The following is a 20656-nucleotide window of genomic DNA, read 5'->3' as shown; positions in this document are numbered from 1 at the left end:
CGTCTCATGATCACTCGTGATAAAATCTATGAAGTGATTCAAATGAGCGCGGGTTGAATCCAATACTTAGAACTTATGAGACTCATGAGTGTTGTAGCACCACTTTGTTCACCAACTTGGACCTCTACAAGCCAACCCATGACAATCTTGATTCATATATACTTCCAACATATGACCAACTATGGTTGGTTTGAATAACTTAGTCATTCAGGAAGAATAACCTAGTTTATTTTGGAAGTCAAAACATGCAAAATGAAACACAAGAATAAATGAATCTAATATGGTATCAAAACAATGAATATAAATAAAACACTTTTTATTTATCACCATACTGATTACTCATTATTCATTGTTTCGGTTTTATCAACTTTATACTTGAATTAAAAAAACACTAGTTGTCCCATGCTCCAAGCATGTACACTATGTTTTCTAAACAATAGCTTTGCAATACATCAAGTATGCACTCTATGTTTGTCTATGATCCCTACTTTCTGAAGTAGATCGATTGAACGTACTTTCAATGAGTCTCTTTTCACACTCCCAAATCCTTATCGAGAAATGTAAGAATTCCAAATTTCTAACATTTACCAAAATCTGTTTAGATTTTAAACTTATATGCATAGACCCTCTTGTAATGAATATGTGCGAAGTCACAAAGACTTGTCAACACTCATTACAGGTTATTCCAATGGAGATCAATTCCATGGAGATGAAGTCTCAAAGCACATTGCTTTAAATATCCTTCTTGCATTAAGTTTTCTAATCTTACACATATAACTTCCACCTTTGGAGACAACTCCATATTCCTATTTTGACTACTACTTCTGAACAAGAGTTGTCTCTTTTCCAGAATATGTCAATATGGTCCTTCCAATATTAACAGTATACTTCCAACTGTCCTTGAGCAACCAATCTTTGGTAAAACCTTAGATTGTCCTCGACAATTACATAATCACTTTAGTCAAATCTGTCACACCCTGAAAACCGAAGGCGGAAACATTTTTGGGGTTGACTCCACGTTGAGTATCAAATCCAATGCACATAGTAAGTAAAGTAAAACAACCATTACATTACATAAGAAAAGTTTTACAGTTGTTTCAAAAGTAAAGTTTGTACAGTTGTGATACATAGTATATATATATATATATATGAACAAAATGAAACGGGTCTTCTGAGTACTCCGTCTTCTGACAAAAAGGATCTTCGGGTACCTGTTCTAATGCTGACCTGAGAAAACAAGCGGTTTGAAAATCAGCATAACGCTGGTGAGTTCATACGCGGTTTTTGTTTGTGAAAATGTTCAAGTTTCCTTTCTGTTTCTGAATTGTTATGCACCAAGAAAATCCCATATTTTATTAAAAAGGTTGGTTATCGTTTATCAACATGTAAAGTAAAGTTGTACACTGAAAAACATGTTTTCTCTTGTAAAGATGTATAGTTAGGTTATCTGGATTGACATAGTGTTCTGGTTATGTACCAATGTATTTCCAAGTAAGTCCCATACTTTCCTAATTGTATTACCAATTGTGAAAGATGTAAAGTTATCCAGTTTGTTATCCTTTCTGGTTAGGTAAACGTTCCCCAGGAAAGTCCCATACTTTCCTGAATGTTTATTACCGTATGTAAAAGATGTATCTGTAAAATATGGTTATGTTCAATGTTTCCCCAGGAAAGTCCCATACTTTCCTGAATGTTGGTTACCTTATGTAAAAGATGTATTCATGTTAGACCTGGTTATGTACTAGGTTTCCCAGGAAAGTCCCATACCTTCCTGATTGTTGGTTACCGATGTGAAAGATGTATACCGAATCCTGGTTATCTTGTGAATTGTATAAAGTTGTTTATTATTACCATAAGTAAATCTCTGTTATCCCTAATTGCGAGTTCCATAACCATACGATGGACTAAACCTGTGGCAATAAGTAGTCCACATACTTATGACTTTCGTCACCCTTGAACCAAATCAGTTCGGCTGTAGCTAGCAGCCAGGTGTGGGGTAGTTAGCCCCGTATGGATCTATACACTCAAGTCACGCTCTCTAAATCCCAGAGATTCTGGTTATGGGTGTATTCCTCCACTCGCGTATCTTTGTGGAGTGTTCACCGAGGACGTGTCTCCAATCATACAGGATTAACAAATTTACTAGTAATAGTATGATAGTCCTCCACTCGCGTATATATGTGGAGTGTTACCGAGGAAAAAACAGTGTACATGTATTATGTTCAAACATTCTAATGTTATGCTTTTCACTGATAAAATGTGGAAAGCCATTTGTGAAATATATGTAAAACATAACAGTTTAAAACCCATTTCACAAATAAATTTTACGTAATCTGCATGTTCAAACGATTATCAGTTGTAGTAATCAGTGTTAAAAGCATATAAAATGTGAAACACACATTTGAAAACATGTTTTGAGTACAAGAAATCCCTTGTACTTTGCTTGTGTTCCCCCCTGAAAACAGTGAAAACAGTGAAAAAGGGTAGGGGTATGAACTCACCAGACTCGGAAATGCTACGTTTTTGGACACTAGACGTTGGTTCGGGGCTTGATTACTTGTGATGTCCCTATGTAAAATGTAATAATGTCCATATATATCTAATTAGATTTACAATCACTAATTATATGGAACATTACACTCCAACGAGGTTAAACACCTCAAAATGAGCGTTTGGAGTGACCCAGGTGACATCTTCGGACGTGTAATGGCACTAGGGACTTGGGATTTGAGTTTACTCCCCAAGAGTAAACATGTAAGGGATTTTACAGCCACAAAACACACACATACATGAGCTTACGGCCGTAAACTCATGTTGGTGTGATTTTGAGTGTTTAATGGCTTGTTTGGACATGGGGATTGTTGGAATGGATTTCTAAAATGCCTTGGAATGAATTAAATGAAATTATACCACTTAAAAGGGAGTTTACGGCCCTAAACCTGGATTTTACGGCCGTAAACTCTACTATGGTCACGAATAATTGATTTGAGGTATAAGGGACAATCACATGTGATTCTAGTTAATTTTCCAAGCCTTGTTATGAATTTAGGGCACCATTTAACATACTTTTAGGAGTTTACGGCCCAGGAGCATGTTCTATGGCCGTAAAATCTCATATGGAGGGTATTTGATGTGTTTAAGGTCCCCAAACTATTTTTAGATGGTTCTAGGATTTACCACAAGGCTACTGGTTAAGTTTCAAGGCATTCTAACATGTAAAAATGAGTTTATCCCCATGTTTGAGGAGTTTATGGCCCAAGCACATGCCTTGTCCGTAAACTCTTGTTTGTCCCTCAAAATGCATGTTTAGGGTGTTCCAAGTCCAGGTTTGCAAGCCTCAAGGTCGTATCTAAGTCCCAACAATGATTTGGAAGGGTTAAATGGCTCAAAACCCCTATTTTTGTGTGTTTACGGCCCAAGCTTATTCCTTGGCCGTAAACACATGTTCCAGGACCTAAATCTCATTTCAATCCCGGATTTGAAGGGCTAAGAGGTTGAATAACAAGCTAGGAAGGTTACCTCTATGATTTGGAACCTTAAATCTTGATTTTTGGACCTTAATTTAGAGTGAGGAGACAGGTTAGAGAGAGAGTAGTGAGATGAAGCCAAAAGCTTCAAATGAAGGCTTACAACACATTATATAGTGTCTAAGTTTTGGACACGGTCGAATTCTACCCGATACCGGCGTTAGGCGAAGCTTTTGGTCGTACCCGATTAAGTTGCTGTAACTCGGTATGGTAAATTCTAGAAATATTCCGATCACTATTATGGGGTGTTAAAATGATTTCTAAATGTATTAAGACACCCATTAAGTCATTTTAGATCAATACAAATTAATGACTTAATTAAACAAGAAAATTGGAATCGAATTTGAAAACGGCGATTGGTTGTTTGAATTGAACTACGAAAGAGTTACAAGAAGTGGTACGGAATTTTGGGTTGTTACAATATCCAATAATAGACCTTTTTCCCCTTAATGTCCCAAGGCATTTGGAAAATTTAGAAATGATAACTATTATAGCACATGCAATCGATCTTGTACCCAAAGCAAACGGGACAAGATAAAGACTCGATTCTAGACCATTCTTTTGCTACAATAATTTTTGTTTGCCATGTTTTCAAAATTTGACTATGAAGAGGGATGTCGTAATCATAACCAAATTTTGAGAGCACAATATATAGAATTTCCTTAGGTTGAGCCAATCCAACATGAAATTCATATATATATATATATATATATATATATATATATATATATATATATATATATATATATATATATATATATATATATATACTTGACTAAAATGATTAAAATCTCAATCTAAGCCTTTTAGTATTGAAATGAAGTATAATTTCCTCTTCCTTAATTATAGAAAAATAACTTTTTCAACCCTTGCAACCTCATGAGTTGAACTTTAGTTTTCTATAATTAACATTGCTAACTTACAATACTTATCATAATTGTCATGCTCCCACTAACATGATGATTATTAGCATAACACTTATGCTCCCACTAGCTTTGACATGTACTCAAAAATTAGCTGAACTTCTAAAAAAAACAATACTTTATTGACTTTCTTACCAATGTTCAGATTTCTGATACTAGATTGCTTTGATAAAACTTTTTCAATATCATACACCTTATCTTAGATAGCTCATAGGTGTTTCTAAACAATTTTAAGAACTATGAAAAGGGATGTCGTAATCATAGTCTCGATTGTTTAGACCTTTGCCACTTCTCACAAGTCCATGTTAGTGTGCCGGTTAACCACACACGCTCCACTAAAGACTTTGAGAATCCAAATATCACAATTGCTATATAGCTAAAATCTACTTAGTGAAAGTGTTTCCTCACCATCATTTTCATGAATCAGAGAGAAACCTTATGAAACTTAGATTTAATGGTGTATGTGTTTTTATCCATGTGAATTGTCAAAACCATAGTCACAAGACAAGGATAATGACAAATCCAAACTCATATGGACTGAACTCAATCTTAATTTCTTGCCATCTGGCAGCTCAAGGGCCTGCCATTGCTTCCAAGTTGTTGTGCAACCAATTGAGAACTCTAAGAACTCATATGCAAAGCTAACTTTAACTGGAATGGGCACATAAATATAAATATGTCAGCACGATAAGTTTTAAACCACAATTCGTGTGCTAGTGAAGAACTTTAGGTTTTATTCTTGATTAGTTCTTGAGACTTTCAAGACCTTTAAGACTCCCACTGTCCTCTTGACATATATGAATTTCTTGTCAGATATTCAAGAGATAGTGTGGATTGTAATCAAGAGAAACACTTCACACAATTGTGGTCTTTGTTTTATCCAAAACATCACAACTTACCAATTTCAAATGTACAAGAGTAGAAAACTTTTACTCTTACATTTGACACGTGTTTTAAACCTTCTTTAAGATATGTCACTCAGGTTACAATCCTAGAGTATAACTCTAAGAATTGTTTTTGGAACGAAGTATGAATCATATTCTTGATTTAACCACTTCAACAATTCATAGCTCCTCTTCTTAGCTATCAAAATGCACTTAGAGGATGAATTGTGATAAGGTCTCTTAATCGTTAAGATGATCATATAACGTGATACTAAAGTACTCTCCCATCTTTTCATATTTGAGAAACTTTTATCCTTCTGCCTAATTTAATTCTTCTCATTCGTTCAGCCATACACTGAAATCTTTTCAATGCTTCAGAATTATATTTAGGCCTGTAAGTATAACCATATTTACTAGACTTAGTAAATCATGACGAATAGACTTATCCATCTTTTGTGGTGGACTTTGTCCAGTGCACTAGAATGTGTAATCGATCCCTTAGTCCTTCACTTGACTCACATATACATGTGAACAAGGAACTAATATTAATTTTCCAAATATGAAAAATTCTCATTCATCATGCTATACAACTTACATGATTCCAAGTTTCGGTCCAATTGAAACTTGGGTGATGCGGATCTTTCCTTATTTAATAAATTTAGACATTACCACAAATGAAAGAATCAATTTCATATTTCCAATATTGCTAGAAACATACAAACATCAAGTTTTCATAAATGCCAATGCAAGGATATTTTAAAATAAATAAAATCAAAATGTTTTTTCTTTTTGTAGCGCCCCGATTCCAGGTATGGATTTAAATAAAGAATAATTGGCCTTATGTCCTACTTGACGAGCTGGTTGCCCTACTCATCGAGTAGCAGCGGGAATAAAACACGTGTTTAGTGACCTAATCGGCGAGTCCACTAAGGGCTCGACGAGTAGGAGCTGGCAGATGAAACCCTCAATTATGGGGGGTTTTGCACACTATTTAAAGGATCATTGGCCTCCACTAGCCTCCCCTTACTGCTTCTTGTCCCTCTCAAACCCTAAACTGTGTGTGTGTGTTCCTTGGTGTGTTCAAGCTTGGAGGAGTAACCTTGGAGAAGGAAGCACTTGAGGTAGCAAGGAAAAGCAAGGGCAAGAACTCGTGGGAAGCTAAGGGATTTCCTTAGTTATCACGCTCTGGAAGGTATTAGGCTGTTCCTTAAGCTCATTTCTCTTTTAACCTCTCTTGGATGGGTGTTATGAAGGGCTCTCCATGTTTTAGCTAAGAGCTGAAGTTGTAACTTCAGATCTGGACTTCCCTTGACCTCTAGATCCATAAAGTTCCCAGCTTGTACAAGGATGAGACTCTCCCAAGGTGTAAAACTCCATTAAGAGCTTAGATTGATCATTTAGGGCCTTTAGAGCCTTGCATGTGCGTAATGTTTGCAACTTTACGTGATAAACATGCCTTAGGAGCTTGGATCTATAATCTGGGACCTTGCCATGACTTAAAAAGCATCTGCATGGATTAAGAACTGCTAGGACTCGGCGAGTTGAATGAGAAACTCGGCGAGTCCGTTGAAGATGGCCATGAACTCGGCGAGTTGGATGAACAACTCAGCGAGTTCGTTGAAGATTGCCTTGAACTCGGTGAGTTGTGAAAAGACTCGACGAGTTGGCTAGGGTTTCTTCCAAATCTTGGCCACGTATGAACTCGACAAGTTAAAAAGGGGAAACTCGACGAGCAAATCAAGGATTTCACGACTTCTCGAATTCAGGAAGGACTCGATGAGTCGAGTCAACATAGACTGTTGACTCTGACTGTGGACTTTGACTTGGACCAAGGGTTGACCAGTTGAATTCTGTTGGTTTCTCGTAATTGGGAGATTCATGAAAATGGTTGTATGGTACCTATAGGTGGTAGAGTTCATGTTGGACCCGGGAGTTGAGCTTTCTTATTTCCAATAACAGTTGTAAGGTGAATTATCCTCACTATACTAAGGGGTCTAAGGCACCAAGGACGACTCATTGGATATGATATCCTAGTAGTTGTATTATGTTGAGTATGAGTTAGTTATGCATGCTAGTTGGATACGCTAGATGGTAGGTCTGTAGGACTACCTGCGATACTGATTGATTGCATGTATGTGCATTATCTATTACATGTTGATATGTTATGTGGGATGGGTTGAGGTTGTACTACTCCGTGCGGTAGCTAACAAATCCTAGAGTATTCCAGATATGAGCTGAGGGTCCGGTAGGCATTCCAAACTCATAGTGAGGACTTGGGAGCATTCCAGATACGACCTGAGAGCCCGGTAGGCATTCCAAACTCGTACTGAGGGCTCGGTGGCAATCCAGATGTGAGCTGAGGGCCCGCTAGGCATTCCAGACTCACACTGTGGGCCCAGGGGTATTCCAGTCTGTAAAGCTGTAGACCTATTATGTGCTGTTCTGCTCAGTTTGTTATGATATGTTATGGTGTGACATGGTTATGTGGATTGTATGTGTATCGGTATTTTGGGGGTAACCCACTAAGCTCTCGGGCTTACAGTTTCAGTTTATTGTTTCAGGTACATCAGGGGATCGTGACAAGGTGAAGGCATGATTGTATAACTCCTCCTATTATGTTATGTTTCTCGGAATACTCTGATATAAATGTATTTTGAAAACAAAGTGTAATGTTTTGATGAATTCGACATTCTTTGAAAGTTTAAATTTGGCTTAAATTTTTGGGTGTTACAAGTTGGTATCAGAGCCTTGGTTTGAGTGAATTGGAGGAACACTCGTGTGACTCCAGTCTCAAATCAAGCAAGGGATTTTCAAAATGAATTTTTTCAAAAAGGTTTTCAAAATATATAAAGGAGGATGCAAGGCGTACGATCAGGCGGAGCCAGTAAGTAGACCCCAAAATACCATACAAGGTAATTGATTATATGATATGATAGAACAGCATGTTAGTGCTAGGCTATGGATCCTCAGGAATTGCATGATAGAATTGTCTGAATACATGATGCCTGCTAGCCTAGGGTTTTCCTTATGTGAGATTGACACCATTACTGTAGTAGTCTAATGTATGCATCACAGTTGTACATAATTAAGATCTTATAGCCTGAGAATGTTTGATTTGGCCTTATGTTCTGTTCTTGTTTGATTGGGAGCTTAGGGTAGGATTGGATATTTGAAAGTCTATAGGGTCCAGTATTATGTATGGCTAGCATACATTAGTGCTGCAGGGTTGGTGGAAGTTTCATGGATAGGAGGGATTCAGTGAGACCTGGAGGTCAGTTATGAGATATTTAGCATTCCTCTAGGAGTGAGGATTGAGCGCTCACCATGTTGTGCATATTGTTAGGGTGTTGTGGTGATACTTGGGACAAATATGGGTAGGTGTGGAAGGTAGTAGGGGCCCATGCTACTGAAAGCACATGACCTATACCCGTGTCAAGTAAGTCGCAATCCCTAGGGTTAGTAGGGAGTTGGCTCCCAGTGATTTATATGAATTATCTGATATCTTATGATATGTTTTAGAATGGTGATGACGAGGCGCTTTGTGGCTGGATCCGGTTCGGGATCAGGATTAGGGGACGGAGGCCAGGAGGGGGCAACAACACCTGAGCTAGTGGTGCAGATGGGTACAGAGGAGTTGGATGCCAGGATTCAAGAGATCCTGCATGATGAGGTTGCTGCTACATTCCGGGCTCAGTTACCAGAGATGTTCGGATCGATCAAGACCGCCATGGTGGAGTATTTCGATGAGCGCTATGCAACCCTTGTAGAGATAGCCGCCGCAGCAGCTACATCAGCTATATTAGCGATGGGAGGAGGAGTTGGTATAGGTTTTCAGTACAGGGACTTCGATAACACGAAGCCCCATAATTTTGATGGGACGCAGGATCCCATCAAGGCTATGAGGTGGATTTCATATGTCGAGGGGTGTTTCTTCACCTGCTCGTGTCCTGCTGACAAGAAGGTCAGGTATGCTCTAAACCTGCTTAGGTCTGGGGCCAAGGACTAGTGGAGACTTGCCACTGGGTCATACTATGATGATCAGAGAGCAACTGTTACTTGGGAGCAGTTCAGGGATATGTTTCGTGCCTGTTACATTCCATGGGTTGAGCAGGAGCGATTGGCACAGGAGTTTTTGAGTTTAACATAGGATGGGGAGTCGGTGATGGAGATCACCTGGATGTTCACTGAGAGGGAGATGTTTTGCCCGGAGTTTGCTTCAGAGCAGGCTCAGATGACCTGTTATCTGAGCATGCTCAAGACGGATATCCGTCAGTTTGTGTCTACCCAGCGATGTGATACTCTTCTAGAGTTGCAGGAGGCCGCCAGACGGCGTGAGTTGGAGATTGAGCAGCAGTTGAGAGAACAGCGGCAGGCCCTGGCACATTCTCAGCCAGCGCCGAAGCGGTCTAAGACCGCTGATACTAGGACTGGGGGTCAACAGAGCCGCACATGTGGGAAGTGTGGCAAGGGTCATTCTGGTGTGTGTCGAGCTGGTAGTGGATGCCACAAGTGTGGCAAGGAGGGGCGTTACACGAAGGACTGTCACCAGGCCGTTCCAGTTCAGAGTATGATGTTATGTTACCATTGTGATCAGGTTGGCCATTTGAAGGCCAAGTGCCCGTTACTCGCCGCCAAACTGGCGCAGGCTCCAACGCTGGCTACTTTGAGGAGCACAGATGGGAGACCAGTCAGGGAAGAGCCTCCAAAGGCTCAGGGTCATGCCTTCCATCTTATAGCGGAGGAAGCCAGAGCAGCACCAGATGTGGTTACTGGTATGTTTCTATCCTTATCTCGTTTTCCTATATCTGTTGTATTCTTATCTGTTACACCTGTGGTTAGGTACGTTTTTAGTAAACTCCTTGTCTACTTTGGTCTTATTTGACTCGGGGGCGAGTCGATCTTTCATATCTCAGGAATTTAGTAGGGAGTTCAGTGCGCCAGTGGGCGAGTTAGAGTGTCCGTTGCGAGTATCTATCGCCAACAAACATGGGGTTTCTACTTCTTCAATTTATCGAGGGTGTGACTTGGAGATTTTTGCGGTGTCATTTCCGATAGATTTGATTCCAATTCCCATGGGGGAGGTATGCGTGATTGGACGCATAGATTGGATCAGTCGCTTCGGTGCCATGATCGACTGTGAGGGGTAGCGTATAGTAGTTCGAACACCAAGTGGGGGAGAACTGATTGTATATGGAGAGGGCACAAGAGTGGGATCAGGGTTTTGTTCAGCTGCTAGGGCACGACAGTACATTTAGCATGGGTGTGCAGGTTATCTAGCGTATGTGGTAGATACGCGAGCCACGGATCAGATTTCGGTTTCCGACGTACCGGTGGCCAGGGAGTTCGCAGACGTATTCCCGGAGGAGTTACCAAGGATACCTACGGAAAGGCAGGTCGATTTTAGGATCGACCTGTTTCCAGGTGCGGCCCCTATTGCTAAGGCGTCATATCGATTGGCACTGCTAGAGATCTAGGAGCTGTCATCGCAGCTGCAGGAACTGCTGGGCAAGTAGTTTATTCGACCTAGCAGTTCTCCATGGGGAGCACCGATACTTTTCGTCCGGAAGAAGGATGGTTCGCACCGGATGTGTATCGATTACCAGGAGTTGAATAATTTGACGGTGAAGAACCGTTACCCACTCCCGAGGATAGATGATCTCTTCGACCAGTTACAGTGTGCATCTTGGTTTTCCAAGATAGACTTGAGGTCTGGGTATCTGTCACACCCCAAAAACCAAAGGCGGAAACATTTCCGGGGCAGACTCCACGTTGAGTATGAAATCCAATGCACATAGTAAGTAAAGTAAAACAACCATTACATTGCATATAGAAATTTACATTTGTTCCAAAAGTAAACTTGTACAGTTGTGATACATAGTAAATATATGAACAAAAGTATGACGAGTCTTCTCCGCACTCCATCTTCGCCAAAATGGATCATCGGATACTTGTCTAACGTGGATATGAGAATACAAGCAATTTGAAAATCAGCATAAAGCTGGTGAGTTCATAAGCGGTTTTGTTTTGTGAAAATGATCGAGTTTCCTTTCTGGTTTCTGAAAATGTTACGACCCAAGAAAATCCCATATTTTCTTAAAAGTAATGTTTGGTTAAATATTAGGTTGCACTGTTCTGCTTATGTTCAACTGGGATCCCAAGAAAATCCATATTTTCCTAATGTGAAAGATGTATACTGAAAACCTGTTTATCCTTGTAATGTACGTGTTAGTCTACCAACCCGAAATGTAATGTAAAAGATGTATTCACCGAACCGAAATGTAATGTAAAAGATGTACTCTAAAAATGTATTAGTTTTAACACGTTTATAAAACTAACATATACCAAGTAAACTAGTTACTTAATCCCTTATTACTATTATGTAAATCTCTGTTATCCTAAATTGCGAGTTCCATAACCATACAATAGACTAATTAGGGCCATAAATAGTGCATCACCCTATATGACTTTCGTCACCCTTGAACCTTTCGGTTCGGCTGTAGCTAGCAGGCAGGTGTGGGGTAGTCAGCCCCGTATAGATCTGTACACTCAAGTCACGTTCCATATCTAAGAGATTCTGGTTACGGGGGCGGTCCTCCACTCGCGTATCTCTGTGGAGTGTTCACCGAGGACGTGTATCCAATTATATAGGACTAACAATTTACTAGTAATATACTGAAAGATCTAATGACTATCCTCCACTCGTGTATCTCTATGGAGTGCTACCGAGGACAAAACCATGTTTAAATGTTATGCTTTTAACTGTTATTATGTGGGAAAACATTTGAGAAAAATATAAATACAACAATTAATAATGTATTTCACAAATATCATGATAATGTGTTCTGTAGGTTCAAACTATTATTTGTTACGAGTGTCAGTGTTAAAAGCATATATAGTATGAAACAAAATGTATATAAAACAAGTTTTGAGTACAAGTATCACTTGTACTTTGCTTGTATTCCCCCGCTGAAAACAGTGAAAACAGTTATGGGTAGGGGTATGAACTCACCAGACGAGGAAACGTGACGATTTTGGATGCTAAACGTTAGTTCGAGGCTTGATTATACACGAGGTTCCTATGTAAATGGAATAATATCCAAATATATCTAATTAGATTTACAAATATTAATTATATGGAACATTAGACTCCAATGAGCTAAAACACTTCAAAACGAGTGTTTGGAGTGACCCGGGTGACATTTAAGGACTTGTAATGATGCGAGGAACTTGGGAATTGAGTTACTCCTCAAGAGTAAACTACCTAATGAGTTTTCGGCCATATATCCCCTACATACATGAGTTCACGGCCGTGAACTCATGATTGGGTGATTTTGAGTGCTAAATGGCTTAAATGGACATGGGGAATGCTAGAGTGGATTTTTCTAATGCCTTGGAATGAATTGTATGAACATGTACACCAATTATGGGAGTTCATGGCTGTAAACATGGAGTTTACGGTTGTAAACTCCCCCAAGCTCAAACCATATTTATTTTGTGATGCTTAGGACAATCACATGTGATTCTAACTAATTTTTCAAGCCTTGGTATGAATTTAGGGTACCATTTGACACACAATTAGGAGTTTACGGCCCTGTAGCATATGCTACGGCCATTAACTCTCAAATGAGGGGTGTTTGACATGTTTAATGCCCCCAAACTATTTTTAGATGAATATAGGATTTATTCCAAGGCTTTTGGTGAAGTTACAAGGCATTCTAACATGTTTAAATGGGTTTACTACCCATGTTTGAGAGGTTTATGGACCAAGCACATTCCTTGGCCATAAAATCTTATTTTTCCCTCAAAATCCATGTCTAGGGTGTTCTAAGTTCGGGTTTGTAAGCCTTAAGGTCATATCTAAGTCCCAATGTTGGTTTGGAAGGGTTAAAGTGCTTAAAAACCCCCATTTTTATGTGTTTACAGCCCAAGCATGCTCCTTGGCCGTAAACACATGTTCCAGGTCCAAAATCATAATTTAAGCATGGATTTGAAGGCCTAAGAGGTTATACAACAAGCTAGGGATGTTACCTCTAAGATTTGGAGCCTTAAATCAATGTTTTGGACCTTGAATCTTTGGTTGAGGAGAGAGGTTAGAGAGAGAGTAGTGAGATGAAGCAAAAGCTTCAAATGGAAGCTTAGGTCACTTTATATAGTGCTCAGGATTTGGGCACAGTGGAATTCTAGCTGATACCGGCGTTATATGGTGCTTTTCGTCGCACCCGATTGAGTTACCGTAACCCGATATGGTCGATTCTAAAATGTTTCCAGTTATTAATATGAAGTGCTAATGTGAGTTCTAAACATGTTTAGACACTCATTAAGTCATAATAGAAGTCCCACAATTATGATCTAATTAAATGACGAAATTGGAAACGGCGTTTGGATTATTGAAATGAGTTACGAAAAGGGTTACAAGCAATGATACGAATTTTCAGGTTGTTACATTATGCCCCCGTTAGAGGGAATTTTGTCCCAAAATTCAAAATTAAGATACAAGACAAGATACAAATCATGGATCTGGAAAGAGTTGCAGATACTTCTGTTTCATCGAGTCTTCACGCTCCCAAGTGAACTCCGGTCCCCGCTTGTCATTCCAGCGAACCTTCACTGATGGGATGCGACTTTGCTTTGTACATTTGACTTCTTGATCCATGATTTTGACCAGTTCCTCCACAAAGTTGAGGTCTTGATTTATCTCGATCTCATCTAAAGGAATCACTAGGGTTTCATCGGACAAACACTTCTTGAGATTTGAAACATGGAAGACGGGATGGATGTTACTGAGCTGGTGAGGTAAACGAAGTTTATAGGCTACCGGACCGATCCTGGCGAGGATCTCGAAGGTCCAATGTACCTCGGGTTAAGTTTCCCTCGTTTACCAAAGCGTATAGTGCCTTTTCAGGGTGAGACCTTCAACAGGACGCGGTCTCCGACCTGGAATTCCAGAGGCTTCCGACGGTTATCAGCGTAACTCTTTTGGCGATCTCGTGAAGTTTTCAATCATTCCCGGATTTGGATGATTTTCTTGGTGGTTTCATGGATGATTTCAGGACCAGTGAGAGCACTGTCGGGGACTCGACTCTTGGCTAACTGTGTATCCCCCACCTCGGCCCAGCACAGAGGGGATCTGCACTTGCGACCATATAGGGCTTCAAACGGGGTAGCCCTGATGCTGGTATGGTAACTATTGTTGTACGAGAACTCGATCAAAGGTAGACGTGTGTCCCATGACTTTCCAAAATCAATGACACATGCCCTAAGCATGTCCTCCAGGGTTTGGATTATTCTCTCACTTTGTCCATCGGTCTGAGGATGATACGCCGTGCTCATGTCTAGTTTGGTTCCAAGGGCTTTTGGAGAGACTGCCAGAATTTGGAAGTAAACCTGCTATGTCGATCAAAGATAATGGATGCAGGTACACCGTGCAGTCGGACTACCTCTTGGATGTAGATTCACGTGAGTCTTTCCATCTTGTATGATTCTTTGATCGGAATGAAGTGAGCGGATTTGGTCAAACGATCGACAATTACCCAAATGGTATCGTACGCACTCGGACATTTGGGTAGTTTGGTGATGAAATCCATGGTAATCATCCCCCATTTCTAATCAGGTTTCTCAGGCTGCTGGAGCAGACCCGAGGGTTTCTGGTGCTCAACTTTAACCTTGGCGCAAGTCAGACACTTGCCCACGAACGTAGCTATCTCAGCTTTCATGTTTGGCCACCAATATTGTTTCTTGAGATCTAGGTATATCTTGTCAGAACCCGTGTGAACTGAGTATTTGGTTTTGTGTGCTTCCTCCATGACAATTTCCCTGAATCCTCCGGACTTTGGAATCCAGATTAGATCCATGAATCAGTAGACCTGTCACCTCTGATCTCAAGTTTCTTTTCCATTCCTCTCAAGGTTTCGATCGACACGTTCTCGGTTTTGAGAGCTTCTAACTGGGCTTCTCGGATTTTCATAGATAAGTTGGAATGGATTGTCATCGTCTGGTTCTTCACTTTGTGGCCTGCACTCTCCTTTCGGCTAAGGGCATCTGCTACCACATTGGCCTTGCCGGGATGGTAACGGATTTCACACTCATAATCACTGAGTAGTTATACCCATCACCGTTGCCTCATGTTCAAGTCTTTCTGATCAAAGAGGTGCTACAGGCTCTTGTGATCAGTGAAGATCGTGCACTTGGTTCCGTAGAGGTAATGTCTCCAAATCTTCAATGCAAAGACTACAGCTCCTAATTCCAAGTCATTCGTGGTATAGTTGACCTCGTGTGCTTTCATCTGTCTAGAGGCATAAGCAATTACCTTTCCCCTTTGCATAAGCACGCAGCCTAAGCCTTGATTAGATGCATCGCAGAAGACAACGAAGTCCTCTGTCCCTTCGGGTAGGGACAGAACAGGCGCGCTATACAAGGCTTTCTTCAACGTCTGGAATGCAGTTTCTTGTTTTTCACTCCAACAAAAGGGTACACCTTTCTGCATTAGAGTGGTTAGGGGTTTGGCGATTTTGGAAAAATTCTGGATGAATCTCCGATAATAGCCGGCGAGACCCAAGAATTGATGGATTTATGTGGGTGTCTTTGGTGCCGACCAATTCTCTATCGCTTTCATCTTGGAAGGATCCACATGAATACCCTCCTTGCTTACCACGTGACCGAGGAAAGTTACCTTCCGAATCCAGAATTCACACTTGGAAAATTTTGAGTATAGCTTCTCGGATCTAAGGGTTTCTAACACTAATCTCAAGTGTTGTTTGTGATCTTCTTCGCTTCTTGAGTAGAGAAGTATGTCGTCTATGAACACGATGATGAATTTTTCTTAGAAAGGACGACACACCCGGTTCATCAGATCCATGAACACTCCGGTGCATTGGTTAGACCGAAGGGCATCACCATGAACGCGTAGTGTCCATACCGAGTCCTGAAAGCTGTTTTGGAAACATAACTCTCCTGAACTCATAACTGATGGTACCCTGACCGAAGGTCTATCTTCGAGAAGTAACTGGCCCCCTGAAGTTGATCGAAGAGGTCATCTATTCGCGGAAGGGGATATCGGTTCTTGACGGTCAACTTGTTCAGCTCACGGTAGTCGATACACATCCGGAAGGATCCATCTTTCTTCTTTACAAACAATACCGGAGCTCCCCAGGGTGAGGAACTCGGTCTAATGAATCCTTTACTGAGCAACTCATTGAGTTGGCTGGATAACTCCTGCATTTCTGCTAGAGCTAAGCGATGCAGAGACTTCGCTACGGGGGTATCTCCAGGAATTAGGTCAATGTGGAACTCGAACTGACGCTCGGGAGGAATTCATGGAAGCTCTTCGGGAAATACGTCAGGAAAGTTACAGACTTTGGGGATGCTCGCGAGGTCTTGAACTTCCTGTTTCTCGTTGATTACATGGGCTAAGAATGCAATGCACTCCTTTCGCAGGAGCTTTTGAGCTTTGATGTAGGAAATGATACGAAGATTGGAACTAAGTTTATCGCCATAGATTACGAGAGCCTGTCCCGAAGGAAGGTTGAGACGGATGGCTTTTTCAAAACAAAGGATATCTGCATGACTGGGACTCAACCAATCCATGCCAATGATAACATCAAATCTCTTAATGGAAACCGGCATAAGATCTATAGGAAATGAGTGGTCATTCAGGGTAAGGGTACAACCTATGAATACATCACTAGCACTTTCTTTCTCCCTGTTAGCCATCTCGACGGTAAACGTTTTAGTTAGAGGTTGGGGATTATGTTTTAGGTTATGTTTGAATGCATGAATAACAAAACTCCTTTCAGCACCCGAATCAAAAAGAATATTAGCATATGAGTTGTCGAGAAGGAACGTACCGGAGACAACAGTGGGATCGGCCACTGCTTCCTCGCGTCCCATGGCTAGAACTCTTCCAATATTATTAGTTGTTGACTTCTTGGGGCAGTTCCTTTTAAAGTGCCCAACCTCCCCACAGTTATAGCAGGCTTGACCAACGCCTGCTCCAGATGATTGATTGGCCGATTGGGCCAGAGCTTTGCAGAATTTGACCGTGTGCCCCTTCTTACCAAAATTGGTACAAGATAGCTCTCGGCAGGGACCAGGGTTGTGGTGATATTTGCACTTGTCACACAAAGGAAGATTACCAGTATACCTGCTGGTGGGAGTTGGAGCTGTGGAGCCCACAACAGAAGCAGCAGCAACGGGGGTAGTAGCAGCATGGACTGCTACAGTCTGCTATTTCTTGGAAGATCCTTGGGAAGATTGACCCTTATTCTTCTTCCAGAACTTTCTCTTCTCACCACTCCTTTTAGTCGGCTCAGGAGTGGTAGTGCTTTCCTCAACATCATCGCTATGATCAATCAAGGTCTGAGCTAAACTCTTGGCACTTTCATAGGTATCCGGATGTGCAACTAAGACATTACCCTTTGTTGGCTGGGTCAGCCCCCAGATGAACCTTTCTATCTTTTTACTTTCAGGAGTGACCAGTCTCGGGAAGAGAAGTGCAAGGTCATCGAATCGAGAAGTGTATGCAGAAATATCGGAACCGTTCATCTTCAGGTTCCAGAGATCGTGCTCTAGTTTCTGCATTTCACCACGGGGACAATATTCGGCTATCAGGAGTTCTTGCATGGCTTCCCAGCCCATGGAATTGGCTACAGGTAGGGTCAAAGATTTGACTCGTCCATTCCACCAAGTTAAGGCTTTATCAATGAAGGTAAAGGCTGCGAACTTGACCTTATAAGATTCTGTAGAGGCACAAATTTCAAAGATGGATTCGATTTTCTCGAACCATCGGGACAAGGAAATGACACCTCCAGTGCCATCAAAGGATGTTGGTTTCGCATTCATGAAGTCCTTATAGGAACCCTCCTTTCAGTGTCCCTGATTATTTTCTTGGTTTTGGGGCTGAGGACCACCTCCTGAGCTACCAGGGTTCATTTGCGACATGGCTGCTACCATTGCGGCAGTCATAACTGTCTGAATTGATGCAAGATCAAATTAAGGAGGAGTTAGTGGTGGAGGAGGATTGTCGTTGTTCTTTGAGCTGGGTCTCTTTCTGGGAGGCATCTTGATCTAATAAAATCAAGAAAGAGAGAGGATGGTAAGTCCTCTACATTGAATCGATAGATATGGCAGTTATATATTCCGAATAAGCGATAAAGCAGGAAGGAGTTATCAAAGCAGATAATTTATCGCTAAGGAATGATCACGGAACATTGCTCGAATGAGAATTTCTACAAGGGATTGGCTCGAGAAATACTCCCATAGTATTTCATGATTCAACACGACCACGGTTCGATGTTTTGGATATTACGATAAGTTTTTAGGCATGACGCACACCACAGTCACTCCCAAGCACATGTTGGCCGTGTCTCGAATGAATATAGTTGGCCAGGCTATATTGATCCTAGACACGACTACATAACTGCCTAGGTTTAACCGCAGCATACAACACCCATTTACTTATGTTTTGTTTTACTTGTAGTTACGGATCTTGACGGTTCGGTATACTTGTATACTTTTGAAAATACTTGTAGTTTGAAGATACTTTTAATTCAGAGCACTTAGGCCCTTTAGTGTTTATAGTTTTATACCATGTAAGGTTTGGTATAATTTATTCACTATAAACACGGGCTCTAATACCAATCTGTCACACCCCAAAAACTGAAGGCGGAAACATTTCTGGGGCGGACTCCACGTTGAGTATCAAGTCCAATGCACATAGTAAGTAAAGTAAAACAACCATTACATTACATATAGAAATTTACATTTGTTCCAAAAGTAAAGCTGTACAGTTGCGATACATAGTATATATATGAACAAAAGTAAGACGAGTCTTCTCCGCACTCCGTCTTCGCCAAAATGGATCATCGGGTACCTGTCTAACGTGGACCTGAGAATACAAGCAGTTTGAAAATTAGCATAAAGCTGGTGAGTTCATAATCGGTTTTGTTTTGTGAAAATGAACGAGTTTCCTTTCTGGTTTCTGAAAATGTTACGACCCAAGAAAATCTCATAATTTCTTAAAAGTAATGTTTGGTTAACTGTTAGGTTACACTGTTCTGCTTATGTTCAACTGGGATCCCAGGAAAATCCCATATTTTCCTAATGTGAAAGATGTATACTAAAAACCCGTTTATCCTTGTAATGTACGTGTTAGTCTACCAACCCAAAATGTAATGTAAAAGATGTATTCACCGAACCGAAATGTAATGTAAAAGATGTACTCTAAAAATGTATTAGTTTTAACACGTTTATAAAACTAACATATACCAAGTAAACTAGTTACTTAATCCATTATTACTATTATGTAAATCTCTGTTATCCCAAATTGCGAGTTCCATAACCATACAATAGACTAATTAGGGCAATAAATAGTCCATCACCCTATATGACTTTCGTCACCCTTGAACATTTCGGTTCGGCTGTAGCTAGCAGCCAGGTGTGGGGTAGTCAGCCCAGTATAGATCTATACACTCAAGTCACGCTCCCTATCTAAGAGATTCTGGTTACGGGCGTGGTCCTCCACTCGCGTATCTCTGTGGAGTGTTCACCGAGGACGTGTCTCCAATTATACAGGACTAACAATTTACTAGTAATAATACTGAAAGATCCAATGACTATCCTCCACTCGCGTATCTCTGTGGAGTGCTACCGAGGACAAAACCATGTTTAAATGTTATGCTTTTAACTATTATAATGTGGGAAAACATTTGTGAAAAATATAAATACAACAATTTATAATGTATTTCACAAATATCATGATAATATGTTCTATAGGTTCAAACTGTTGTTTGTTACGAGTGTCAATGTTAAAATCATATATAGTATGAAACATAATGTATATAAAACAAGTTTTGAGTACAAGTATCACTTGTACTTTGCTTGTATTCCCGCTTGAAAACAGTGAAACCAGTGAAAATGGGTAGGGGTATGAACTCACCAGACGAGGAAATCTGACGATTTCGGATGCTAAACATTGGTTCGGGCCTTGATTATACGCGAGGTTCCTAAGTAAATGGAATAATATCCAAATATATCTAATTAGATTTAAAAATACTAATTAGATGGAACATTACACTCTGATGAGCTAAAACACTTCAAAACGACTGTTTGGAGTGACCCGAGTGACATCTAAGGACTTGTAATGATGCGAGGGACTTGGGAATTGAGTTTACTCCTCAAGAGTAAACTCCCTAATGAGTTTTCGGCCATATATCCCCTACATACATGAGTTCACGGCCGTGAACTCGTGATTGGGTGATTTTGAGTGCTAAATGTTTTAAATGGACATGGGGAATGCTAGAATGGATTTTTCTGCCTTGGAATGAAT

Source organism: Lactuca saligna, chromosome 8 (genome assembly GCF_052625555.1).
Source record: "Lactuca saligna cultivar CGN05327 chromosome 8, ASM5262555v1, whole genome shotgun sequence".
Classification (NCBI taxonomy): domain Eukaryota; kingdom Viridiplantae; phylum Streptophyta; class Magnoliopsida; order Asterales; family Asteraceae; genus Lactuca; species Lactuca saligna.
The sequence above is the reverse complement of the archived record's forward strand: the minus strand, read 5'-3'. Positions refer to the sequence as shown.